This window comes from Natator depressus, chromosome 9, assembly GCF_965152275.1.
Source record: "Natator depressus isolate rNatDep1 chromosome 9, rNatDep2.hap1, whole genome shotgun sequence".
NCBI lineage: Eukaryota > Metazoa > Chordata > Testudines > Cheloniidae > Natator > Natator depressus.
In genome coordinates this window covers 45,889,413-45,916,847 of record NC_134242.1, presented here as the reverse complement: position 1 = coordinate 45,916,847, position 27,435 = coordinate 45,889,413, and the positions used below count along the sequence as shown (strand labels likewise).

General features: G+C 45.1%; 1 long non-coding RNA gene across 1 annotated transcript in view; it reads right to left on the bottom strand.

Moving 5' to 3' along the window:
* Positions 1–4,001: 4,001 nt before the first annotated feature.
* Positions 4,002–27,435, bottom strand: part of LOC141993464 (uncharacterized) — a 41,513-nt gene continuing 18,079 nt past the window's right edge. Inside the window, exons 2-3 of the long non-coding RNA XR_012640867.1 lie at positions 20,475–20,575; positions 4,002–4,095 (exon numbers count right to left, since the gene is read on the bottom strand). This is a non-coding gene — a long non-coding RNA (uncharacterized LOC141993464). The remainder of the gene's footprint in view (positions 4,096–20,474; positions 20,576–27,435) is intronic.

Genomic DNA, 27,435 nt, shown 5'->3' with positions numbered 1-27,435 from the left:
GGTAGCTCCCCACATCTCCACAGAGTCCCATCAGAGTTAGTAGGTCTGCCCTTGTGTAGCTGAGGGAAAGATTGGAGCCAAAATTGTTGTTTCTGATGTTGTTGTTTTTAGCTTTATTGCTTGACAATGTTCCTTTATTTAAAGGTTTAACACATGGGATCTTTTTAAGTGACATTTAGAGCGAGCACCAATGTCTAAAAAGCTAATGCCTCGATTTTTGGCTGTCTGTCCTCCAAGAAAAAACAACAGTATGTGATAATGAACGTACTTTCTAAAAACCTGAATTATTGTCTGAGTCCTACAAAACCAAAAGTTGTCTTCTGCTAGCCCACCCATTCTATCATCCTCCCTTCAGTGTTTTGCAGGCTGGAATATTTATTGCAGCAGTTGCCTGAGCATTATGTATATAGCTGATACTATAAAATGTCTGTGCTGGGTGGGAAAACAGAAACACATGGTCATGCATACTTATCTCTGCATCTTAAACACTTCAAACTTAATGACATTTGGCAAGTGAATATGTTGTTGTTTGCTTAACAAATAGTCATGGGGGGGGAGGGGGGGAAATACTGCGCTGCATGTGGAAACCAAGGAACAATCTGCTGCAGAGCAGAGCCAGCAGTTCTGAAACACAGTTTTTATAACCAGGGCTTATTTGCACTAGAATTCATATCCCATCCCTTCACCATTCACCTCACGCTTATTTAATAAAAATGTTAAAAAGCATTAGCTAATTTGAGACTAAGGGTTTTATCGGTATTTATTACCCTCTGACACACAGCGCTGCCCCTTATTGTTCATGCAAAAGAAAGACAGATATATAGTAAGAGCAGAAATGAATTTTCCGTAATGTCATTACAGTAATAAAATGGACTATTAGGTTCTCTTCATTTTTCTTATTTTCAAAAGATGTGAGCCGCGGTGGTCCCATAAGGTCATATGTGTGTGCGCCAGGAACTCTTAAGCCAGTCTCATAAAAACTATTGAACAAAAATCTGTCAGCTGGAAGGAAACGGAGTCCTTTCCTAGAGAGATTTTGCTTCATATTTATAAAAAATGTATTTGCTGTACCAAAAGCTTTAAGATTGAATTCAGAAGAATGACCCAAGGAGGTGGCAGGGAAAGTTATATCAAAGATACAGCTACGTACTGTAGACATACTGTAAGCACAGAATGAATCTCCATTACAATCAAATCAATAAGCAGAAATATTGAAACTTGAAACATTTTTCTTCAACTGTGCTAACAGAATGTATTTCTAGGGCTTAAATACATTTGGTTGGCACAGTTGAAGAAAAATGTTTCAAGTTTGATTGCAAGCCAGCAAACGTATGACTAGTTACTGTTCCTGCTGAAGTCAATGGCTATGTTCCCACTAACTTAAAAAGGGAGCAAGGCTGAAGTGATTATCCATTGCAAAACCCAATTGGAATCCATTTTCAGAAGATGCTGGCTTGTACTAGAAGTCCCTCAGAGGAGAGAGATGGTTCTGGCAGATTACATTCTACCCATTAGGAATATGAATATTTTTCATAAAGAAATATAGGGTTAGATTCACCAACACACTGACTTTTATGCATTGTTACAAAGGAGTTGTAAACCCCACATAACTGACTGGTTAAGCCACCAAGCCAATGTAAAACAACTGGCCTATACCTGTGAATCTAGCCCATAGAGTTTAATAGTTACCAAGCCTTTTGCATGAGGGTTCTAATTAGACTGTTAACCTTTGGCCCAGGAAATAAACCATTCTGGTGGCAGAGCCCATAATAACAAACCTGCTGTGCTTACCCATTTATCAAAAGTATTATTCCTCTTTTATTAAGAATCTGATTGGCAGGATGTCTTTTTTTTAAAAGCAATTCAATGCCCCAGCCCTCTGACTGGTTTATAGAGTGATAGTCCAGCTGCTCAGCAAGGAGCTGATAGCAGGAAGCAATGAGAGTTCATGACTTCAGTGGAAGCTGCTACCTCTCTGCCGCTGCTTGGGTACTCCCAGGATTTGTCCTCAAAGAAACTCGCTGTGAAAGATAAGACTGTGTCCAAAAGCACTGAGTTATGCTGACATCACAGCAGGGATAGTACCTTTTTCCCAATGGAACAGAGGGAATTTGGCTTCTAAAGCCCCAGTTTGGAAGGTATTTAAGCACATACCCAATTTTAAGCATGTGAGGAGGCCCCTTGATTAATGGTGCTGCTTGCATGCTTAAAGTTAGGCATGTGCTTAAGTACCTTTCTGAATTGGGGACTAATTGCAGTGCTGCATTGGGACAGTTAGGCATGTGCTTAAGTACCTTTCTGAATTGGGGACTAATTGCAGTGCTGCAAGGGAGCACCTCCAGGGACTACTCCGTACTGGGGGCAGTTCTAGAGAGGTGCTGTGATGTTGGTATCAATGCTGCTGCTGCTTCATTTCCAACACAAACAGGTCACCAAGCTCAAAGGATGTCCTGCAAGGAGAAGTTTGGTTTTCTATCAAACCATTTTCATTAGTGTTTTTTAGGACATAGATCTCTGCTTTGTTCCCTCCTGAATCAGCTTTTCTCCTGCTGTGGCTAAATAACATCTTATTAAAATAATCAGACTTCCCAAGGGAAGTAGGAGAAACTTCCACTAGTTACTTAAACCAAGTCTGGACAGAACAGTGGAAGTTTAGTGTTCGCAGGGAGAGGTTGACCCCCACTCTGTTATAGTGGCACTCAGAGGCTGCTACCAAAATTGGGGACCATTGTCAGGCACTGTACATTCATAATGCAAGATTGTCACTATCCCAGAGCTTACAATTTAAAGGGACAAAACTAGTCCCAATCTGTAAAAAGAGGATCCTATTTATTTCCCACCCTTTCACAGAATCATAGAAATGTGGGACTGGAAGGGACCATGAGTAGTCATTTAGTCCAGCCCCCTGCACTGAGCCAGGACTGAGTAAACCTAGACCATACCTGACAGGTGTTTGTCCAACCTGCTCTTAAAAACCTCCGATGACGAGGATCCCACACCTTCCTTTGGTATCCTATTCTAGTACTTTTCTATCCTTATAGTTAGGAAGTTTCCCCCAATATCTAAGTTAAATCTCACTTGCTGCAAAATTAACCCCATTACTTCTTTTCCTACTTTCACTGGGCATGGATAACAATTGATCACCATCCTCTTTACAACACTCCTTTGTCTGAGGCAGACAGATTAAGAGACTTGCCAAGGGTCACACAGGGAGTCTGTGGCAGAGATAAGAAGTGAATGTAGATCTCCCAAGTCCCAGTTTGTGCTTTGACCATAAGGCTATAACACCTGTGTTTTGGTACATAATGAAAAGCTTCGAAGAATATATATGCTGCCTAGAGTACTGGCATAGAATATAGTCAAAAAACAAAACTTGTTCTGGCCAGTGCATTTTTTTAATAATAGTGTATCTAATGAGCTACAAATACAGCGGAATAAAAAAAAATGAAACTTGTCTTAAAAAATCATTGACAAACTCCTTTCTTCCTTCTAACTGCTAGATGTTAACCCAGCTGTGTTTGGCACAAGATCTGTGCAATCTGTGGGGCAGGGGGCAGGGAAAGGGGTCTTTACCCCTCTGTGATCCTGGGCAGATGTGTTTAGTCCTCAATGCATGTTAGAACATCCTCAGGGCTGCTCTCCTTCGCAACACTTGGCAACTTTTGCCAGAGTGAAGCAGTGCTGTGGCCATGCCTTTTCCCCATGCCCCTGACGCTCCCCTGTGCTGTGGTGGTGGGAGGGTGTTTTTCCGTGCTGTGGAACCTACTGATGCCCATTTAGGACACTTTTGTGGCTGTTTTGTGACACCACAGCAACATAATTGAGACTGTGATGGCTGGTGATTTAGCCCTAGGTGAGTCTGAAAGGAACCTAAACTCATCATTCATATCTTCTTCTGTCCTCCTCAGCATATAAATTACACTAATTTAGACTCATCTCTGAATTTGATTCCCCCCCCCCCCCAACAACCCTATCAAACAAGCAACTTCCTTCCGTCTGAACTGGGAAAAGGAAGAAGAAACTGTGCCTTGTTCATGCAGGTCCTTTCCTTTAAAGTTCAGGTCTTCTCTCATCCTCAAGTCTTTATTTCAGTAACTGCAATTAAAAAGCAGAGCATAAAGGATTAAAAAATTAGTGCAAGATCAGCTTTCCTTTGTACTACCTGGATATTTGGAATATTGCGTCTCTCTCAGCCAAACAAAAAAAAATCATTAAACGAAAAAGGAGATTATCTTGCAGGTTGAAAAAAAAAGATAGAATGCAAAACTCTGTCAGCAGGTGAAGGAGATGGGTAGATGAATGTGGCCTAAATTATTTCTCCCCTTTGTTAAAATGAATGGAGAAACGTACAGTGTTCCCTCACAGTGAAGTTTGCTGTTAGATGACCCTGATCTAGAGCTAATGTACTCTGCCTCCATTCCAAACTCCATTGAACTCCACGCTAAGCTGAAAGAAAAAGGAATTTCAGTGTGTAGCTAAGAGCATGGATATTTTAGTCTATTATAATATTTCATATTGAATTCCCCTTTCATGGCAAGTACTTGTTTAGCAGGCAGGATCTTTAGCTCTCTAACAAATGCTACAATGGGCTAGTGATGTGTTGTTGCACGGGTATATTCTTATCCTGCCCATTTCCAAGTGTAACAAGTACTATCTACAAAAATCGGTAGGATAAGGCTGTGGGTGTGATTCTCCTTTTGCTTACACCAGCATAACTACATAGACTTCACTGGTTGCTTCTGTATTACACTAGTGTAAGTGAGCAAAGAATCGGATCCACTGGGCTTGATTCTCTACTGCCTGGCACCTCATGCAGTCATTTATACCTGTACCAAGTGGGTATAAAACAACCAAATCAGAATTTTCATTTATTCCAGTCGTAGTCTTTTACCAATTTATGCCCAGATGACTATGCCAGGTGTAAGCTGGTGGAGAATCAAGCCATCATTCTTGTAGATCTGTGCACATGATATGTTGGCATTGCAGTAGATCCTCTGTATAGCTCACTGCTGTGGCTGGTGTTCTATCTTCCCACTGATTCAAATGCACAGTTGCATGCCAGATTTAACGCATGTATCATTTAAATACAAAAGTGGAATAAGAAAGTGGTCATGGGGAACGCCCACGACATGTATATGCTCACTTTGCAGCTCAGAGTGGATTCAGCACAAGTCTTTCTGCAGCACTTGAGGAAGATGCAAAAGGAGTCTCAGCACATCAAAGCCATTGTCTGGGTAATGCCTAAATACCCTAACCCACAGCACTAGCACCTTATTGGAACCTCTGTGTGTGTTGACTATACAATAATTACAGAGTGCAAGATGGCAGTGCCAAAAGATTGAGCTTTATTTTTAGCCCCCTTGCCCCCAAGAGTATGGATTGACTTGGATATTTCCTTTTAATCCTAGAGAGGAAAATAAAGTTTCTGCACTATCTCCTTTCATTTTACTCCCTGTGTGAAAGTACTAGACCTAAACTAATGTTCCTAGGATCAGATCCTCAGCTGCAGCAGAGGGTATGTCTACACTGTGTTAAAAAGACCACAGTACCAAGTCTCAGAGCCCAGGTCAATTGACTCAGGGTCGCAGGGCATGGGCTGTGTGGCTAAAATTGCAGTGTAGATGTTCAAGATTGGGCTGGAGCCTGGGCTCTGAGACCCACCTCCTTCTTGGAGTTTCAGAGCCTGAGCTCTAGTCTGAGCCTGAAGGTCTACACTGTAATTTTTAGCCCTGCAACCTGAGCCCGAGTCACCTGGCCCAGGCCAGACACAGCCATGTTGTGGGTCTTTGAGGTGTAGACGTACGTAGAGAGGCTTATTTATACCAGCTGAGGATCTGTCCAATAGCTTTATTTATTGTGTCCTTTATAATGAAATAGTATTAGATATAGATATTAATATTTATTGGGAGTAAGCTATGGAACCAGACCCAAGTTGCATAGCGCTTACTCACATGAGTAGTCCCATTAGCTTCAATCTAAGTAAGGGTTGAAGAATTGGGCTATTTATTTATAGCAGCAGCTGTATGCTAGGCCATTGTCTGATTTTTATTGGCTGTGCTAGTGTCGCCAACTTGGGCCAAATTCATGCCTGGGTTTGATTTTGGCGACGATCTTCAGGAGGAATTACATATTTTTGGGTGCCCAACCGAAGATATCTTAAAAGGGCCTGATTTTTCAGAATTGCCAGTTGGGAACCCAAAAATGGAGACACCCAAAATCACTAGTCGTCATTTTAAAAAATCTTGGCCATTGATTTAAGTGGAGATACACCAGAGATGAATTTGGTTCACTCATGTCTGTGCTGGAGGACTATGGATATTTTCGGAGTGGAAGAAAGACAAAGCAGCATCCACCCATTCAAATTGCTAGCTATATCCCAATACCCTTCACTTATGTATTTTTATCTTACATAGAATGATAGAAATGTAGGACTGGATTCTTAATAGGTCATCTAGTCTAGTCCCCAGCACTGAGGTAGGACTATGTATTATCTAGAAGACCATCCCAGACAGGTGTTTGTTTAACCTGTTCTTAGATTATTTTGAATTCTAATCCTCTAAAGCACTTGCAACCCCTTAGAGCTTGGTATGGTCTGCAAATTTTATAAGTGTAGTCTGAGTCTATGCCATTATCCAAATCATTGATGAAGATATTTAACAGAATCAGACCCAGGACAGATCCTTGCAGGACCCCACTCATTATGCCCTTCCAGCTTGACCGTGAACCATTGATAACTACTCTCTGAGTGTGGTTTTCCAACCAATTGTGCACTTACTTTATAGTAGGTTTGTCTAGGCAACATTTCCCTAGTTTGCTTATGAGAAGGTCATGTGAGACAGTATCTGAACCCTTACATAATTCATCTGACACTTACGTTTCTTTTCTATAGCCCTTGGAGCACATCCTCAGCTGGAGTCAGGTGATGTAGCTCCACTGACCTCAGAATTGCAAAGCCAACTTACACCAGCGTAAGATCTGGCCCACTGTGCTCTACATTAGCAGTTAATGTGTGGCTAATGTGCATGTTTTCCCACTTTTTGTGACAATACTCATTTATGCATCATTTACATTTGAAAAACACAACATTAGGACTCCAGAGTTACAACAGAAGGAGAGGAAAGCTCCAATCCTCAGATCCAGCTGAGCTATGCTGAGTGCAGGATTCATAGTAGGGATTGGCATGCATGGTCCTCTAGTCCTTAGAGCTGCTCTGATTGACAGCAGCTGGTGAGGACTCTCATGGGGATTGCTGGAGTACAGCAGCACTCCAGCCACATCCTGCTAGTACACCCCTAAACAGACAGGGAACCCTGGCAGGACTCCTGTAGCCAGCCATATACCACCTGGGATTCCCCCCATTGGAGGAAATCTTCAGTGTAGGATGGCTTACGGACCCTTTGTGCAGGTAGACAGTCTATGAGAGGGAGGTAAGTGAGTTGCAGAGATCAGAGCTGATTTCTTTTTGTTTACATTTTGGATCTGAACATGAATTTCTTCCAAGTCTGGGAATAGTTAGATTCATTGAGCTAGTCCAGGCACCTCTGTTATTATGCACCGTACACACAAGCACACCAACCAGCTACGATAAGAGAACATTAAGGTTGCAACGTCAAGCACTTAAGTTAGGGAATGCCAGAATTAATGTTATTTTTGGTCAGCCCCCTCACGCAGATGCTCTATGATAAAGTCTTTAATTACATGATCACATACTGCTTTGCCAGAAGAACCCTGCCTCACTTGGGGCACAAAATGGACCTGCTCTGGGGATGAATCAGAGTTGTGTAGGCCATCGTGGGTTCTGAATGAAGCCGAGGGCCTGTGGAAAAACAGTATGTATCAAGGCAATTAAAGACTGTATCATGACGAACATGCATGAGGGGGTTGAATTAAGGCCCCCCGCCTCATTTATTGCAGAAGTTGGAAGGGGTGTGCTGAGATTTGCGGGAAGGGAAAAGATGGTTTCATTGTTAAGGCAGTTGAATGCTGCCTTTGAGAATTGGACTGGGCAAGTCACTTAAACTAAACTTTTCACAGTTGGTCATTAGCTTTATGTTCCTCTTTTTCAGGCATCTGACTTGAGACCCTACAATCTGATTTGCAGAAGTGCTGAGCACTCACAGCTGTGGCTGAATAGAGGTGGGTGACGCTTTTCAGACAAATAGTTTATTTCCCGAAAAATGCAGTTTTGGTCAACTTGAAACTATTGGTGAATTTGACCTGCTAGTTGTTCAGGGTCAACAGAGGGTGTGTGTGTCTTTAAACCCTTTAGCCCAATGGTAAGATCACTGTGCTGGGATGTGAGAGACCCTCCACTTGAGAGTAGGGACTTGTACTCAGATTACCTGCTTCCCAGATGAGCATCCTACTTACCAGGCTATAGACTATTCTTGGGTTGCTTTTAATCTCTCCTTTGGAAGCTGTTCCACTTTGTATAAATATTTAAATATTCGTTGCGCCAAAGAGAGCAACCAAGAATGACTCTTTAGCCTAATGATCAAGGCACTCACTCAAGAGGTAGGAGATGTGGATTAAAATCATCTTTCTGCCTGATTCAGAGAGGGGTTACAAAGACACACACAATTTGCTGACAAGTTCAAAAAATGTTTTGAACTGAGTATTTTCCCTGATTTTTCATATTTCTGCCCAAATAAAAAAAAAACAAATTATTTGCCCTAACTGAAGTCAGTGGGCGCTGTGCTTTGAACATTAACTGCTGCATAATGCTAAGTACTCTGAAAAATCAAACATTTCAGATTCCATGAGCAACCTTAATTCTGATATCTCCTAACTTGTGTGCTTGACTTTACAACTTTAATAATGTTCTTTTAACTGTATTCCTGCATGTGTAATTTCCTAGCTTTTCAATAAAGCAAGCTGAAAACAAACTCCATCATGTGGCATCATATTGACACCAACATAGGTCATGAGCAGGGTTGGAACCTTTATATCCACCAAACAGACCTCTGCCACTTGAGCTAATGGCAGCAATAGTAGGTTGTCATCCTCTGTGGACCAGCACTAGAGGAGGGATGAGGTACTTTGCCTGTGAGTTTCAGAGATATATGCTGACAGCAGAGGAATGGTGAAACTCAGACATCCTGGGTTCCATTCCAGGGTCTGCAGAGTAGTGTGCTCTAGTGAGCATAGACTTCTCTGTCTATTCCCCCCAAGTGTGACCCAATCTGCGCGGTGCCTCCTTGGGGCCTGAACTGGTCTCTGTCTTGTCTCTTTCCACCCTGGCTTCTCATCCCAGTCTCTGTCTCCTTGCCCAGCTAGTCACAGTTCCTCCCCTTCCGACTTCTCATCAGATTTGTCTCACCTCCACCTTGGCTTTGTTCCCCAGCTACACTGGCTTCTAGTCCCAATCTCCCTTCCCGGGCTCCTTATCCAGTCTCAATGTACTGTCCCACACTAGCTCCTTGCCCATGTCTTTGCCCAGCCAGCCCCATCAGATCTGTCTCCGCTCCCCTCCCTCTTTACCTCCTTGCCTGCCCTACTGGTTCTCAGTCCCAGTCTCCTTCCCACCCCAAGTCCCAGATTCCTCCTCCCCTTCTATCCAAACCAGTTTCTATTCCCCATCTCTCCCTCCACCAGGTCCTTGTCCCAGTCTACTCTCCCCTGCAGATTCAGCTCTTGTCCCCTCTGCATTCATATCAGGCAGCTTCCTCCTACATGCTGCTGGGGAGGAGGATTCATTGAGAGCAGGGCTGGATTAACCTTTTGTGGGCCCGGTGCCAAACATATTTGTGGGCCCCCATGGGGGCAAAGGAGCATGGCGCAGGCAGATCGGTCCCCAGAGCAAGGGGCAAGCCAGGGGCAGTGGGGCATGGCATGGCAGGGGCGGCCCCGCTCCGCCCAGCCCAGCCCAAGGGCACTGTTTACAAACTGGCAGTTGCCAAATGCAACTCCTCCCAGCATAGCGCTAGGGGACAGGACTGCTGAAGCTCAGGAGCACAGAATGGCTGTGGCCCCATTTCCCTGGGCCCCACCCGGCCCTGCCTGCCTGGCGCTGGTGGTACCCACAGTGGAGACGAGGCATCCCCTTGAAGGGGCAGGAGGAGCCGCTGACTTCCCCAGCCTGTCGCTTCTGCAGAGTGGCAGGGAGAGGTGGGCCCCGCCCCTGGGGAGCCTGAAGCGGATCGTCACTGGCCCAGAGGCTCAGAGCAGAAGAGGCTGAGGCCTCCTCTCTGTCCGTGTCACTGGCAGGCAGTGAGAGGAGCCCTGAGCTGGCCGGCTGCTGGCCGAGAGGAGTGAGCAGTTGGTGAGGGGCAGGGACCAGGGGCAGAGAGGAGCTGGCAGGCAAGAGCCGGTGAGTGGGGCCGGGGGGGTGGAGAGACGCCCTGGAGAGGAGCGAGAGGGACCAGGGGGTAGAGAGGAACCAGCAGCTTGGGGTGCAGCGCAGGAGTATCGGGGTGGGTGGGGACCCTTTTGAGCATGGGCCCAGTGCCACTGGCGCCATTGTAAACCTGGTGCTGATTGAGAGAACAGGAAAGACAAGCTCCTGGCTCTCTTTTTTAGTGTCCAGACTTGGCATAGTCTGCAGCAACCGAGAGCTGCAATTGTAAGGAAAATCCCACTCAGCCCCTAGCCGGAGCACACCCCATTCAGATGGAATCTTCAAAGAATTTAGCTGCTAAAATCTAAGAAGCCTCTACTGAGCATGTGCAAAATGCAATTTTTCAGAGGCTTATCACTTGGCCACATTTGGGTGGATTTTCATGGGGAGGATGAAAGACATACTTGTGACACAAATGCTTAACAAAGTCCCTGATCTAGAGCTTGGGGGAGCAAGAGCTTTTCAAAGAAAAGATTGTCAGAAATTTTTACAATGGGCAAAATGTATTTTTCCCTATCCTCATTCCTGGATGCGACTCAACCATTTTGACTGAAAATTTTCCTCAATATTCAGCTTCTGAAAGACACCCAGCATGGAGAATTTCAGCTCAGGCAGTTAGTTTGGCAAAGTTATAAGCAACTTAAAATAGGGTTCTATAATAGGAAGCGTCAAGCAACCTTAATAAAAGGCAGTGCTCTCAGCCTCACCAATAATAAGTAATATGCACACATATATCTTTTTTCATACCATGCACTATTTTCCTGTATATTAGACAGATTAATCTCAGTTTTCACATGTTTCTCAGCTTTGTTTTTGATCAGTTTTAGAAAAGTAAATAAAAAAAGTCAACGTGTTGAGTATTTGTCAGCTAAACTCTTTCATTTCAGTTGTTGAAGGGAATGATTCATGAATTCCTAGACAATACTTTCACCAAATGCTTTTGAATTGCTGTGATGTCATCCAGAGTTAATGTGTCCATGATAAATAATGCATTAAGAAATGCTGATTTTCCATAGATACAGTAAGAAAACAATTTTCAGTTGATATCAGCACCCTCGTTTTAGTCTTTGCAGTATCTGTGTATGTTCCTTTTGGTTATTATAGTTTAGACAAGCTGAAACAAAAATCTTTGTTGCAAGACATCAAGCCATTGGTCTTAATTTAATCATCAAGTCTGGAAGTATGTGGTTCTGAAACTGGACACATGTCATGGTAAGCTACTAAGGATAGAAAAGGCTCCTTTTAGTCACGGAACTCGGTGCATGAAATCTCTTCACTCAGAAAACCACACCATTAATGCAAATTGCGTCTGTGCTTCCTCATTGATGGGAAACCAGTCTACATATTTGGCCTTTGTGATTCTTCTGTGCTGTGAAACTAGATGCTTTGCTAGTGAATTAATTCATAAGTTGGCTCCAGGAACCTTTGTGTTATAATCATTGTTACAGACAGTCTACCTGGACACAATACAGAAGTTTGATCTTTGCTGGCACTTTGTTTGGAAAATGGATTAGTAGCAAAATACCTCAATTTTTATATGTTTAACATTTGAATTCCTATAATTTTTTGGCGCTTGTAATCGATCTGCTTATAAATGTGAGAAAAGGTGTAGCTTTCAGGTTCCATCGGCTTTGTCATATTTGCAGATGGCTGCCACATCTGTAAAAAGCATTCAGACTGCAACCTTTTTCAGGTAGAGAACGTGCAGAAGATACTGTCTTGTCTCAGCAAATAAATGTTATGGTAGCAGGTGTCGCCAGCTAGTAGGACTACATAGTCTTTAAGTACTAAGTGTGCAAGCAAGTGTTTAGTCTTGGAATAAATGCTTGTGGTGGTGTTAGTTTTTGTTATGAAAGGTTCTGGGCAGAGGAAACTGTGAGAATGGCAGGAGAGTTGACAAAAATAATTAACTCTAATAGAGACCAGAGAGCAGAGTTGTATCCTGGGAACTGGGTATTGGTGTTAAGTTGAGATTCCTAGAAGCAGAGAGTACCTGCATCTCTGTTCCAGGACTGGAGTGTCTGTGCAAGTAAAGTTATGCTTAGAATAGACTCAGATTCCTTGACATTGATTTCTCTTCCATTGGGCTCTGCAGAGGGGTGATGCTGGTGTCAGTACAGGCCACTGGTGTTGGAAGAAGGGGCAATAGTATTATGGAAATAAAGATCCAGACCAAAAGAAAAGTCCATTGCCATCGCACTTCCTGCCTAGAAGACACTTTAGACTTAGGGAAAAAACTAATAAAACCTTCATTGGAGATAGAAAATGTTTGTCCCTCGTCCTGTAAGGAGCACCACTGGGGAACTCCTACAGCCCTGTGCCCTGGCTGGCAGGCAGACCGAACTGCTAAAGCACCAAATAGAGTCATAGCTATGTACACCACAGCTTCCTGCCCTTTCTGCTCCATGGTCCACAGTCCTGGACGCCATCCCTTTTCTTGTTATGGCTTTGCAGCCTACAAGAGTTTCTACAGCTCTAGGGATGCAGGAACCTCACTGTGTGGCACCTAGATTAGAGAGAAACTGGGTGTGAGACTTGGGACAGTTTGTTGAAAATCACACTAAAACCACAGAATTTGGAGAGTGGGACTCCAAAAAGGGGTGGGGAAGAAGAGGAGCCATGGCCCTGCGCTGGCCAGCAGAACACAGCCAGTGCTTCAGGGACAGCACTCTGATATTCTCTGGCATATGTTCTCCAGGTACTTTTCCTGGAGCACAACAACCCCGCACTGCCCTCAATATGGGGATGTGGCTTAAAAGCTACAACCTAACCTTAATCTTGCATATGCCAAGATCTGCAGAGACCATGCTGATTCCCCCCCCTACTGTTACTCTCACCTTATCAACTGTTTGAAATGGGCTATCCTGATTATCACTACAAAAGGTTTTTTTCTCCTGCTGATAATAGCTCACCTTAGAGTGATCACTCTCATTATACTGTGGAGGGCAACACCCATTTTTTCATGTTCTGTGTGTGTGTATATATATATATATCTCTCATCTCTTCCTACTGTATTTTCCACTGCATGCATCCAATGAAGTGGGTTTTAGCCCACGAAAGCTTATGCTCAAATAAATTTGTTGGTCTCTAAGGTGCCACAAGTACTCCTCATTCTTTTTGTTCCTGAGGAAGATTTAAATCCATTCCCTGCATGCATGGGGAGGGAATGACCCAGATTCACTGAAGAGTTACAGCAATACTTTTGGTAAACTTGGATTAAGTTTAGAACAGGGGAAAACTGCATCTTCCTGGTTCCAGGGTCTTGTTCTGAAAGGTCTACACAACTTGACTCAGGGCTTGCTGTGCAGGAAATGAGTCTTTCCTCCTCTTCCTCTCCTTTGTCTTGTTCTCCTGCCTTCCATCTTGGCTATGAACAAGGAATGATAGTTTGACTGGTTTTACAGTAGTGACAAGAGTCTCCTTGAATTGCAGACCGGAGCCTACGTAGCCAGGATAGGGACTAGGTGCTGGGTGACAGACAGAATATACAGGGCCATAGAACAAGTTGAAGTGCCCTGTGATGGGATCCCTGGGGTGTAGCCTGGGGCTGTGGGACCACTGTGCCTCCTTAACTCTCCAGCCTGGGTTGTCTTTCACAATGCTTTGCTCGTGACAAACAGCAAACCCCTCCAGGTGCTGTTATCACTCAGCACAACCACATGTGGAGCTCCACACCCAGCTAGCTTGCATGAATGCTCACGTAGCCACTCATAAATCATACAGAGAAAGGCTACAGCCAAATCCCCCCAGCTCCCAGCCTTGTACCTCAGGAATATACTGTCTTGCACTACTCAAGACAATCAGTGCAAATGTATTAATTGGTTTACCACTTCATGGATGGAAAGTGAATATACACCAGCCTTGGTAAACTTGAGCAGATTTACCAAACACTTCAGGCAAACTTACTGGTAAAGATAAACAGTAAAACAAGTTTATTGGCTATAAAAGATAGATAGATAGATAGGATTATTTGGTAACCATTCTGACTTTTTGCCTGTGACTTATAATCACTTAAAATCTATCTATCTATCTATCTATCAGCATGCAGTCTAAACTCTCAACCCTATTAGACTGGGCAGCATCTAGATTAATCAGTTTTTCTCACCCCACTGGATATTACAGTTCATAGTACACAGGTTTCACCCTTGTCTCTGGGGATCTAATAACTGGGCAATTCCCCAACTCACAGGATGTTTTAGTGACAACCATACAACACAATTCTCAAAACAATAAGTGCATATGCACTAATGATGCACATATTTAGATAGAACCATGGCTTTCAGCGGAACATAACCTTTCCCCGATACCTCACACGGCCTGCTTTTATATGAAATATCACAATTTTATATATAAATGATGAATATGGGGGTTACAGGGCGCTCCCCCTGAGGTATAGCGTGTCACATGCCCTTTCTCCTCCCTCAATCCCACCCCTAATTTTTTCAGTCTGTGCCCATGCTGGGATTTTGGTTAGTTTGTCCTCTTTCTCTAGCTGGCCCGTTCTCTCCTTTTCTGAAGGATCCTCCCCCTCCCCATTCTTTTCAGTAGGTCTTGCCCTTTTTCTCCAGCTTGCTCCTCCCATGTTTCATTTCTGCCTCTTTCCATGAAGTTCAAAAGCTGGGGAAGGGTTTTCCTCAGACTCTGCTGGTTCCCCTAAGCATGGCAGCAAGCTTGCTGCGACCTGCACTCTGAATGTGCTGTCCGCAATTGCACAGTGCTGCTCAAGGTGGCAACGGTGATTCTGAACTCCATCTTTTTCCTGAGCACAAGGTGACAACTCCCACCTACCACCAGGATTGCCCTAGTCACATGTGTGCTACAAACAAGGAAGCATGGAATAGGATAGAAAGGTGGAAAATATTTCTCCAGAGCATCACTGTCTCTCCTTTTTGCACTTGCTGCTTGTGTCCTCTCACAGCTGTGCTGATTTGGGGGGGAACAGGTGGGTCAATCCCTGGAACTTGAAAAAGCTCTTTGTGACCAGGTAAAGTTTGCTAATGGGGAATCAGTAAAGTGAGTGAGGATGAGAGCTCTGACACTGAGCAGAGCTAACTGCCTTCTGCCTCACGATTGTGTCTCCCTTTACAAGAGAGGAGCCTTGGCTTTTAAGTCAATCATCCTTCATACCATGACACTTTCCCCCTCACTCATTGGGGCCATTTTGAGAAATTCTCTGACTTCATTACTTCAAACCCTTTTCTCTTTGTGACCAAGTGTCAAGCATCATCCAGCCAGCCAACACCTGTCTGTGACAGGCATTCTTAGCATTTCCCTCTCTAGGTTTGGGAATTCTCAGACTTGCTCCATGCTCTCTGTATCCCTTATGCATCATGGCCACCAGATTAATTTTCAGTGGTTTGCTGACATTTACATAAATCACCCAAGTAGAGCAGAAATCCTCCCTCCCTCCTTTCTTGGAACAGTGTAAACCTCTAAGCCGAGTGACAGATAATTTCCTCTCTGCTAGCTCATCTCCTCTCTGGGAGTTTCAGCTTCTTGCAGTCATTCAACGTACCACATCTCAGTTGATTCAAAGGCAGGCTTGGTGCAGGCCTGCCAGCTGACAGAGGGAAATTAGGCCAAGCGTTTCTACACAAGGGGCTCATTAGAAAGGAGAGCTCACAGACAGTTTCATTCCAAACAGAGGAACCCAAAGCTCTCCTGAAAAGAATTCCCACTCCTTGAAGCAAGTGAGACACATACAGGCTTTAAGCTTTGCTCTATTCAGCTTTAGGGACATTGCATATTGTTCACTTGTGTTGGTTGTTTGTCCATCTGATGACTTACGGCTTATATATATTGACAGCCTCAATGTCAGAGCAAAGGAATGGAGATTTATTTGTATCTTGCCCAGATACCTCTGATCAGGGCAGCACAAATACCTGAATACACTAGATAGGCAGAGCAGTGGCCTGTAACAGAGTACTGCATGGCCAGGAAGAACCATGGGGACACTTCTGCACTTCCATAAATAAAGAATTCAAAGGATGTTCCTCCATTTGTTTACAGCCACACAGACTATCTTTAAAGAGCTGTAGATAGGCAGGAACCCGTTCCCACCAGGCAGAGATTCGTCTAATATTTACTTGTCTTTGGCCTGGCTCATTCTGCCAAGATCCATGCATTGGGGGCCCAGGCTAGAGAGCAGCTCATTGATCTTATTATTATCTCCTTGGGCTCCATGGAGGGCATTTTACAGGTCTGGTGTCTGTGGTGGGGGTAACTGGGTAGGCGATGCACATTTATATTAAAATGGTACCTAGAGCAGGGGTGGGCAAACTATGGCCCGCGGGCCAGATCTGGCCCACAAGCCATTTTAAGCGGGCCCGCAAGCCGCACCACGCGGCTGGTCCCCACTTCAGCCAGGGCGCTGTGTTGGGGGCTGCACCACGCAGCTCTCAGAAGCTGCGGGATGGACCCGCTCCGGCTCCTATGTGCTCCAGTGGGAGCTGCAGGGGCGGTGCCTGCGGATGGGGCAGCATGCAGAACCGCGTGGCCACGCCTTTGCATAGGAGCTGGAGAAGGGATGTACCACTGCTTCTAGGAGCTGCTTGAGGTAAGCGCCGCTCGGAGCCTGCACCTCCTGATCCCCCTCCCACTCTCCAAGCCCCTCGATCCCAGCCTGGAGCACCCTCCTGCACCCCAATCTCATCCCCAGCCTCATCCCAGAGCCCACACCCCCAGCCGGAACCTGCATCCCTTCCCGCACCTCTGCCCCAGCCCTGACCCCCCTCCCGCCCTCCAGATCCCTTGGTCCCAGCCCAGAGCACCCTTCTACACCCCAAACTCCTCATCCCAAACCCCACCCCAGAGCCCGCACCCCCTCCTGCATCCCAACCCCAATTTTGTGAGCATTCATGGCCTACCATACAATTTCTATTCCCCGATGTGGCCCTCGGGCCAAAAAGTTTGCCCACCCCTGACTTAGAGACACCATCTGATTAGGTCTTGTTGTGCTAGGCACTGAGGTAAGGACTGTCTCCTACTAGGTGCTAGAGACAGTCCGTGCCCCATCATCTTACAACCTAAGTACACAAGGCAAGGGATATATGGTTATCCCTGTTTTACAGATGAGGAACTGAGGTCCAGAGATTGTAACTTGCCCAAGGTCATAGAGGAAGTCTGTAGGAGAGCTGGAAATTGAATCCAGGTCTGCTCAGTCCCAGTTCAGAGCCTTAAGCACAAGGCCGTCATCCTTCTTCAGGTCATGTACCCTTAGACAAAGTTTACAAAAGAAAAATGTTCACTTAGATTACTTTTAAAGATCTCCTCTTAGATCACAGGCTAAAGTAGCGGGATTAATCCATTTAATGCCCTCTCATAACTCCCTCTGGGCCACCAGGATGGAAAGTTGGTATCAATTCTTCGCTATGCCACATACTTCTTGGTAACCTTACACCTACTTATTCTCTTTATGCCTCAGTTCTCCCTCTGTAAAATGGGGATAATAGTTCTACCTTACCTTATAGAGCTGTTCCAAGGGTAAATGCATTAAAAGTTGCAATACTCAGATACCACAATAATGGCTAAGGACAAAAGGTAGTTGCATTTTAACAATATTATTTATCCACCAGTATGACTCTTAAATATACAAAATATCCCCTAGTATCTTTCATATTTTGATGTAAAGGTGTTAAAGCACAAACTTCATTTCTGGAAGTGCTTAATCATGTCTGTGAGATCATCATAATTTAATGTGTGTTTAGGGGCTTATGAAAATATAAACCCACGTTTGCTTTCCAGTCAGGTTTTCCTCAAATTCCCCTAGTGCTAATAAGCTGAATAGGTACAGTATAAGATCACAGATGGAGAAAGTAACTGTTTCTAAGTTGACAGCTCATGACAGTGAATATAAGAATAGGGAAAGCTGCTCTGAATGACTAAAAAACACCTGCTTTGAGTGACTGATTCAGCAAGGTATGTATTTAATCCTGTTGACTTCAATGGGACTTGGGCCCTGATTCAGCAGAGCACTTAAGTGACCATATCCAGTTACTCATGTAGTTCAGAAATAACTCCATGTGTATTGCAAGACCTTGATGTTCACAGGTAATATGTATCCTCCAAGCATGGGCTCTTTAGCAGGTGGAACTCTGCATAAATAGGTCCCTGTAGACATATTATTGGATTTAAGGCGGAAAGCAAAGCTAGTATTATTTTAATATTAATATGATCAATCCATTTGAGCTGGCAGCACTATCTTGCCACCAAAGGAATAAATTGCATACAAGAACAGACTACAGCATCAGGCACATAATCCAAAAGAGATCCTAATTTATATGCTAATTAGCACAGATGTAAGAATTACAGGGTTAATTAAGCATCATATCCTTCCCACAATTTTATCTGCCATAGACACAGAGAGGAAAAATATCAAGCCATTTCATCAAATTAACCACCATTTGTGCTGCTTCTACAGCCCCTTTTTCTAAACAACCCCAGTAAGTTAATCATGTTCAGTCCAAAGGAACATCAGGGGTGTGGGAAGTTCTGATAAAAAAACGTTTTTGGGAAGCACGTTAGATTATGTGTTCTAAATAGACTGAACTCTGCATTTAATTTAGATTAAGTCAGTTTTAGTTATTGAACATGAAATAACTACCAGTTGATTAAGAACTTAGTCACTGAGGTTCAAAAGCTATGTCAGTGCATCTCTTTTTATAAGTGCATCTCTTCTGGCATCGTTGCTAAACTTCAATATATTTTTAATCATCAATTTGTATTTAATTAGTGTACAAAATCCTGTCTCATTACATTTAAATCAAATCCTTATTTTAGGCTCATGGAGTGTGACCACATTTTGGCAAAGTGGGCTTGTTTAAATGGCAACTGCCAAATATTTTTATTTTTTAACCATGGCTCTTAGGGGCCATGTCCATTGTTTGTAAGACCTTCTTGGAAACTTCAAACTGCTTCTCTGTTTAAAAATGAGTTGGGAAGCTAACTTGACAGTGTTTTGAAGGAAAACTTAAAATGTGAGCCAGATTCTTAGCTTCACGGAGTTTATGCTCCAGGAATCAGGAAGCCCCTGTTAGAGAGCCAGCTATTCCTTCTCAGTTACCTACCTGGCCACTGGCTCAGTAAGAGCAGCCTATGGGCTGCTCTAACTTGCACCAGCTAGCAAAGGTCTCCAACAGACCACTGCCATCTGTGACAGGCAGAGCACCACACCCTCCCCACCTCTGAACACGCCCACTGCATGCCAGCTGGAGATTCCATTTTTGGAGAATTCCCCCCCCCCCACCCCACAATGGAGAGAAGCCCAGTGTCCACTCCATGTGCAGTAACTGAGCTGTGCTAAGGCAATGGAGCTGGGCAGAGAGTCTTTCCCCAGGACTATTATAATCTTCTGTGATAGAGGGCAACATTTATGGCGTGGAATAAAGGAAAACAATAATTAGAAGGAATAGTTGTATACTCCCAAATTTTCTTTTCTTTCTAAGGTGATATTCTTGAGGTACAGTTTGGCAAAAAAAGGTGGGGTAGTTGCCAAAGAGGGACAAGAATACAAAATTTAGCGTTGGTAAGCAATGAAGTTTGTTAGTGTTTTGGGTCCACCAGAGAACAAACCCCATGTACTGTTACACCCAAGTGAGACTGTCCCAAGCGCAGGCTAGATTGTGGATTAAACCAGGGGTCTGCAACCTTTCAGAAGTGGTGTGCCAAGTCTTCATTTATTCACTTTAATTTAAGGTTTCGTGTGCCAGTAATACATTTTAACATTTTTTAGAAGGTCTCTCTGTATAAGTCTACATATTATATAACTAAACTATTGTCATATGTAAACAAGATTTTCAACGTGTTTAAGAAGCTTCATTTAAAATTAAATTTTAATGCTGATCTTACGCCGCCGGCCCGCTCGGCCCGCTGCCAGCCTTGGGTTCCATTCACCTAGGTCGGCAGCGGGCTGAGCGGGGCATGCGGCCGGGACCCCAGACTGGCAGTGGGCTGAGCGGGGCTGGTGGCCGGGACCCCAGACTGGCAGTGGGCTGAGTGGATCAGCCCGCTGCCGCTCAGCCCGCTGTGAGTCTGGGGTTCTGTCCGCTGGCTCCTGCCAGCCAGGGTCCTGGCTGCCGGCCCCTCTCAGCCCGCTGCCGGTCTGGAGTCCTGTCCCTGTCCACATAGAGTAGGTACCTACCTTCTCCCTGGTTCGAGCCCATTCTCTTCCTCTCTCTGCACTGAGATGAGGGTGGGAGTGTGCTGAGAACAGGGCCATAGGTTGCCATAGGTTGCCGATTCCTGGGTTAAACAGTTGGAAAGAGGGAATAAGTATTTGACCCATTATGCAGTTTGTCACAGGTATCTGAAAAATCATAAGGCACCAGACCCATACAACTATGTCAGTACAGGACTGATCCTCAATAGCAAAGCGGTCAGGGAGCTGCTAAAAGGAGATACTCAGAAGAGGTAACACTTAACTGTGTGAAGTGTCTCCTGCAAAAAGCGAAGAATTAGGTCCTCAATTCTGTTTAATATGAGAACCAGGGAAGGATATTTCTGGCTTCCTCCACCTCAGCATTACTGCCCTGCAGGGTTACCAAACATCTGGGTTTTCCTGGACATGACCTCTTTTTTTGGTCCTCTGATTGCCATCCAGGCAGATTTTTGAAATATCAATAAATGTCTGTGATTTTTCTTTACTTGTCCTTTTTCCAACATCAATTCTGGTAGAACTACAATTCTCAGCGTGTCCTACTAGGAGTGTGCCTGTTTAGTGGTTTGCCACCCTTACTTCTGCGCTGCTGCTGGCAGCGGCACTGCCTTTAGAGCTGGGTGCTCTGTCAGCAGCTGCTGCTTTCTGGCCACCCCGCTCTGAAAGTAGCATTGCTGTCAGCAGCAGCACAGAGGTAAGGGTGGCATGGTATTGACTGTTGAGTCACTGAAAGGGATCAGGCTTGTACAGTACAACTTCAGGCACACATCTTGCAAAGACTTTCATAGCTAATTGATGAGCAATCAACCACTGCTGAGAAAGATACACTCTACAGAGAAATATGCATGGGTACAACAGGAAGAAGTGCAGTAGGAAAAGACTGACTGCATGCAAAAAGGTACATTTAAATTTGATTTACATTTATTTTTGAGGCACTACACTTGCTATTTATAAATGTTAAATATTCAAAGTAGAAAGAAACAGTACAATAGAAACTGCCCCTTCTCCCCCTACAGGTCCCCTTCCCCCCAGCAGTGTCCTTTATTTGGGCACTTGAAATATGATAACCCTAGGTATGTGGGAACTGAAAGCCTCTGGCTGAGATGGGAAAGATAGAAGTTAGCACTCCTGAGACACTGTGGTGGGGAACTTACATTTCAGAATTCCCTTCTGACCTAGGAACCACTTTTTCACATTAGTTTGTTTAAAATAAAAACATTCCCTTTTCATCTCTGTTAGTCTGACGCATGATTAAGGCTAAGATTTTGTCAAGGATATGTTTAGTAAAAGTCACAGACAGGTCACAGGCAAAAAAGAAAAATTCAGGGAAGGCGTGACCTGTCCGTGACTTTTACTAAAAATACCTGTGACAAAACGGGGTTCTGCGGATCCCCACGCTGCCTGAAGCAGGGCAGCTGCACAGGAGCTAGGAGCTACCTCTAGCAGCTGGGGGCTGCATGGTACCCCTGCTGCCTGCAGCTCTGGCTGTCCCCTGCTGCCTGTGGGGGCTGGGAATTGTGGGGTGCCCCCGCCTCCCATGTCAGCCGGGAGCTGAGGCGTACCCCTGCTGCCCACAGCTCCAGGGGCCCCCAGTGTCTGGGAGCTGGGGAGGTTCCCCCAACACCACCACCCATGAGCTTGGGGGTTTGCCCATGAGCTTAGGGGTTCCCCGCCACCCGGGGCAGCTGGGAGCTCGGGGGTTCTCCTGCCACCCATGAGGTTGGGAGCTCCCCCGCCACCACTACCCACAAGCTAGGGGGTTCCTCGCTGCCCATGAGCTTGGGGTTCCCCGGCAGCCCTGGCACCACAAGCTTGGGAGTTCCCCCGCTGCCCATGGCGGCCTGTGAGCTTGGAGTTCCCCTGCCATCCATGAGCTCGGGGACCCCCACTGCTTGGGAGCTTGGGGGTTTCCCGGCGGCCGGGAGATTGGGAGTCCCCCCCCCACCTGCAAGATTGGGGGTTCCTCGTCTCCCACAGCAGATGGGAACTTGGGGGTTGTCCCGCTGCACCTGGCTGTCGGAAGCTCTGGGGGTTCGCCCGCCGCAGCTGTGGTGTACCCCTTGGCGCCAGGAGCTGCACAGGAGCTGCCAGCGCAGGGGGCGGGGGACCCTGCAGCTCCCAACCACCACAGGCTGATGTCACAGATTCCGTGACTTCCGCGACCTCCATGACTACGCATGATCAATCACATATGCATGTGGACACATACAAGAAAGATTAGGGATGGGAAGGGTGAGGATGGGCAAATGCACCCACATCTGGTGGCATTTTCTTCTCCTATTTGAATGGGCTGCTGCTGTGTGGCAAAAGGCATCACATTTCTTTTGAATTCCCAGTGCCTAATGCAAAGCCAAGTTAAGTCAACGGTCATCTGTCCACTGACAGTGAGCTTTTGATCAAGCTTTTAGGAAGAGAGTAGAGGACTGGAGTTCTTAGGTGTGCCCAGTGTAGGAAGACAGCATATTTACTGCTCCATAATTGCCTGTGGTGGTGACTCGTGGGTCAGGGGATTTTCCCCTTCTACAGTAAGCCTCATGAGATGGCCGTTAGTAATTTGAATTCTTCTCACACTTGAGCCCCAGTTTATTAGAAACAAAGGCAAGTGGGGAATTTGTTTTAAATGGAGTGTATTTAAGAAATTTCAGCTTTTTAAAAGTTTGTACAAAATTACATGTTAATTGACAGTATTTTGGAAAAGTCTAGTTCTGTAAGTTCTAAATAATTCACAGCACTTACTTTCAATAGCAGAACTAGGATTTCTTCTGCACAACTGCATTGGCAAGTGCTCTATAGTGTTCACACAGACAGCCACATTTTGAAAGAACTCAGCACCCAACAGCTCCCTTTAGGCGTCTAAATGAAGTGGGTACACTTTCAAAAGCGTTCAGCGGCCCCTGTTCTCAACGAGATGCTGGAGAGTGTTGAGTATTTCTGAAAGTCTGGCCACTCCATTTAGCTGCCTAAACGTGAGCTCTGCTCTTTAAAGAAGCTCCAGTTGTTGGATGCTCGCACTCTCAAAAAGCAGGTCTGCATCAGTGTCTCCAGCTGTAGAACCGGTGGAACTGAGTTTATATTTTTTTGAGAGAGGAGCTTGAAATTCATAGGGCAAACAGCAAGGGGAATGAAGGCTGGTGACATTTGAGAATGAGTGGGCTAACTTGACACAATGGAATGAACGTTCAAGATCCAATTATAGCAGGGGTCAGTTAAGTCAAGGTGGCTATGGAGAATGTGCCATAGAATAATATTTGTAGCCTTGCTGAAATAGGGTTGTGGGCCTCATATTTAACCAAAATTGAAACACAAATACATCTTTTTTTTTAAAATGGGAATAACATAATTGAATGTATTAAAACAATAAGATATGCCAGCATATGGTGATGCTATTGTCATGACCTGGCTTGTCTGTCCGAATACCAGTACCTACGGCAGAAAGGAGTCAGAACTGCTCAGCTGTGTGTCATAGGCCCCATAAAGCTGAAGGTGAATCTCCATTAGCAGAAATAGAGGTCTGTACTTTCAGAGCATGCTGAATTAGGTTCTGTACATAATTCATAGATATTTAGGTCAGAAGGGACCATTATGATCATCTAGTCTGACCTCCTGCACAACGCAGGCCACAGAATTTCACCCACCACTCCTGCGAAAAACCTCTCACCTATGTTTGTGCTATTGAAGTCCTCAAATCGTGGTTTAAAGACTTCAAGGAGCAGAGAATCCTCCAGCAAGTGACCCGTGCCCCATTCTACAGAGGAAGGCGAAAAACCTCCAGGGCCTCTTCCAATCTGCCCTGGAGGAAAACTCCTTCCCGACCCCAAATATGGCGATCAGCTAAACCCTGAGCATATGGGCAAGATTCATCAGCCAGATACTACAGAAAATTCTTTCCTGGGTAACTCAGAACCCACCCCATCTAATATCCCATCACAGGCCATTGGGCCTATTTACCATGAATATTTAATTACCAAAACCATGTTATCCCATCATACCATCTCCTCCTAAGGTTCTTAGGTGGCCACAGAATAGTTACACTAATAGATTGATCAAGTCACCTCTTAACCTTCTTTTGAATAAACTAAATAGATTCTGTTTCATTAGCCTCTCACTGTAAAGCTGACTTTCTAATCTAAGGCTGAAATAAGAGTGTAATTTGATTGGCTAACAAAAGTTTCTGATTTTGATAAAAATGGCACAAGAATTTTATAGTTTGGAACTTAACAAGCACCTTTCCAATTCATAGAGCCCAGCAGGGGTTAAAAGGAGATTCAAACAAGGAGTTCTGACTGCACTGATCAGGAAGCCAGGCCACTGTGGAGGGAGCATTACTTACCTAAACCAGAGAGCGGAGGTGGAAACTCCCCTCTGCTTTTAACACAGGAAGTGGAGCTGTGCTCCCTGCCCACCTTTAGCTCTTGCAAATCGGAAAAAATGTAGGGAATAAACATGAAATGGGCATAGCATACAGGTAACTCTGGGGCTCCTACAGAGCTGATAAGGACAGGGATGTTCTACAGAGCGATATAGGTCACATGATAAGCTGCCTCGCTTGTATATGTGTGTTTTAGTATACCTAAAAGCAAGGTCATGTCTAGGAAGCAAGATCAGAGGGCACCCTTACAGGATTGCAGCAAGTATTCTGGAAAGCAGTGAATCAGAAATTAACCTGGGGTCACTGTGCATAATGAACTAATGTGCATCCCCAGAGCCATGTGGTGGCTAAGAGAAAATATGGTCCTTGGATGTGTAAGCAGGGGAATATTAAGTAGAAGCGAGGTGTTATTACCACTGTATATGGCACTAATGAGACCACTATCAATATACTGTGTCCAGTTCTGGTGTTTATACTTTAAAAAGGATGCTGACAAAATGGAAAGGTTTCAGAAAGAAACTACAAGAAAGATTAGAGAGCTGGAAAACCAGCCTTACAGTGAAACTAATAGAACTGAATCTATTTAGTTTATTGAAGAGAAGGTTAAGAGGTGACTCGGTCAGTCTGTAGTACTATAAAAATCCCACCCGGAAGTTATGGGCACAATGCAGAAATTACTGGCTGAAGTTCTGACCTGGGTCATGTGGCAGGTCAGACTAGATGACCATCATGATCCCTTCTGACTTTAAAAATCTATGATCTATGCTATCCTTTTCACTCCCGCAACACCTCTAAGTCAGAAATATTGAGGGGGTGGCCATGCTGGCCCTGTGCTACTGAATACCCCTCTATGTGGGGACTAATCCTTCCGTGGGGTGTTAGGGCTGCTTTGCGATGGTGGTGTGATACTAAATGGCTGCAGTACAGGACCTGGCCCCTTGTGCTCACGGGTCCTGTTCACAACGAACAAAGAGAAAAGCTGTGGTCAAGGTTCTGATGTTCAGAACTCCAGTCTCAGTACTTTTTCTAGCAGCAGCGGCTGTGTTTCCCAAAGCAGACCCTGGGCTTGAAGAGGCTATCTGGCAATGATTAGCCCTTTTAAGGAGAGTGTCATATCAGGAATTAATTTTAATAAGCTATTTCTTCATCAACTTTGACACCTAGCTAGTGTGTGGAACCACTGTATTGATAATAACAGCTTTACAATAACCAGCTTGTGTAAAATCACCCACACAACGTAACCAAAACCACCCTAACCAGATAACAGGTACAGCAGCCTGTGTTTACCATGACCACACAGAGCAGTTTTTCAATCTTAGGCTTGACTGCACAGTGCATCTCCTGAGAGATCTTGCATGGAAGCCTCACCCCGAGGACAAACGTTGGCTTGAAGTTACAGCAACTTTGCCCAGGCTACTTAAAGGGGCAAAGTCTCTGCAGCATTAAGCACTATTGGCCACTCCATATGCCATGGTTCCATTGCCCTTACTTTGGGCTTGAGGGATGCAGCTTGGGGTACTGAAATTGACCCTATGCTGCTCCTGCACTGAGGAATGCTCTCCTGGCCCTTAGTGGCTCCTTTTGCACACTGCAGAATCTGAGCCCTTCTATTAGAACTGCTAGCAGACCTAGAAATCCTGGGGCAAATCTTGGCCCTCCATGCCTGCAAGGGAACCTATCTGCAGAGTTTCTAATGACGTCCCCTGGAACAGTGGAATGGATGTCTTGATAGCTTACAAGGGGTGTGGTGTGGTGTGGGGCCAGGGTGACCAGATGTCCCAATTTTATAGGGACAGTCCCAATTTTGGGGTATTTTTCTTATATAGGCTCCTATTACCCCTCACCCCCAGTCCCGATTTTTCACATTTGCTGTCTGGGGCCCTATGTGGGGCCAATATCTATGGGGTTCTGCATCACCACCGGAGGGAGCAGGGCAGGGGAGGACTGTGCGGTGGGCCTGGTGAATCTGCTGTTACATGGATTCAACCACTATTCTCCTTGTGGGGACAGGGAATGGGAGCTGAGGGTGTTACTGTAGTCCTGAGGCCGCACAACTGGTTGCTCTGTCGACCACTGCAACTCCCTGGCCTGTGAGGTGGGTCTGGGGATGGAGGTGGGTGAGCAGAATTCATTTCCATCCCCTCCCAGAAGAGCGCCCAACACACAGTGTGGCTACTTGCACACAATTCTTTGTCTCTGCTTGCCCCTTAACTCCTTCCAGGGCTCTAAACCTTACAGCTTCCACTGGCCTGGGCAGGGACACACAGTTCTTCAATCCATCATGTCTCTCCGTTGTTCTCAGCCAGCATAGCTGACTGACACGAGATTGGGAGTTTTATCCTGAGCTGCCAAAAGGCCCAGAGAAGCAATGCTGTGCGAGAAACAATCAGCATTACACATGCTGCTGTATCCTGGGACATGATGACCTTGAAAATTTAGCTGGTGGTGAAATCCTAGATCAGTGCTGCCCCTGGAGAATAGTCCTAGGGTCTGTCTTCAATTACAATGCTACAGCAGTACAGCTGTGCCGCTGTAGCACTTCAGTGTAGACAGTCTCTACAGCAGTGGGGAGGGGTT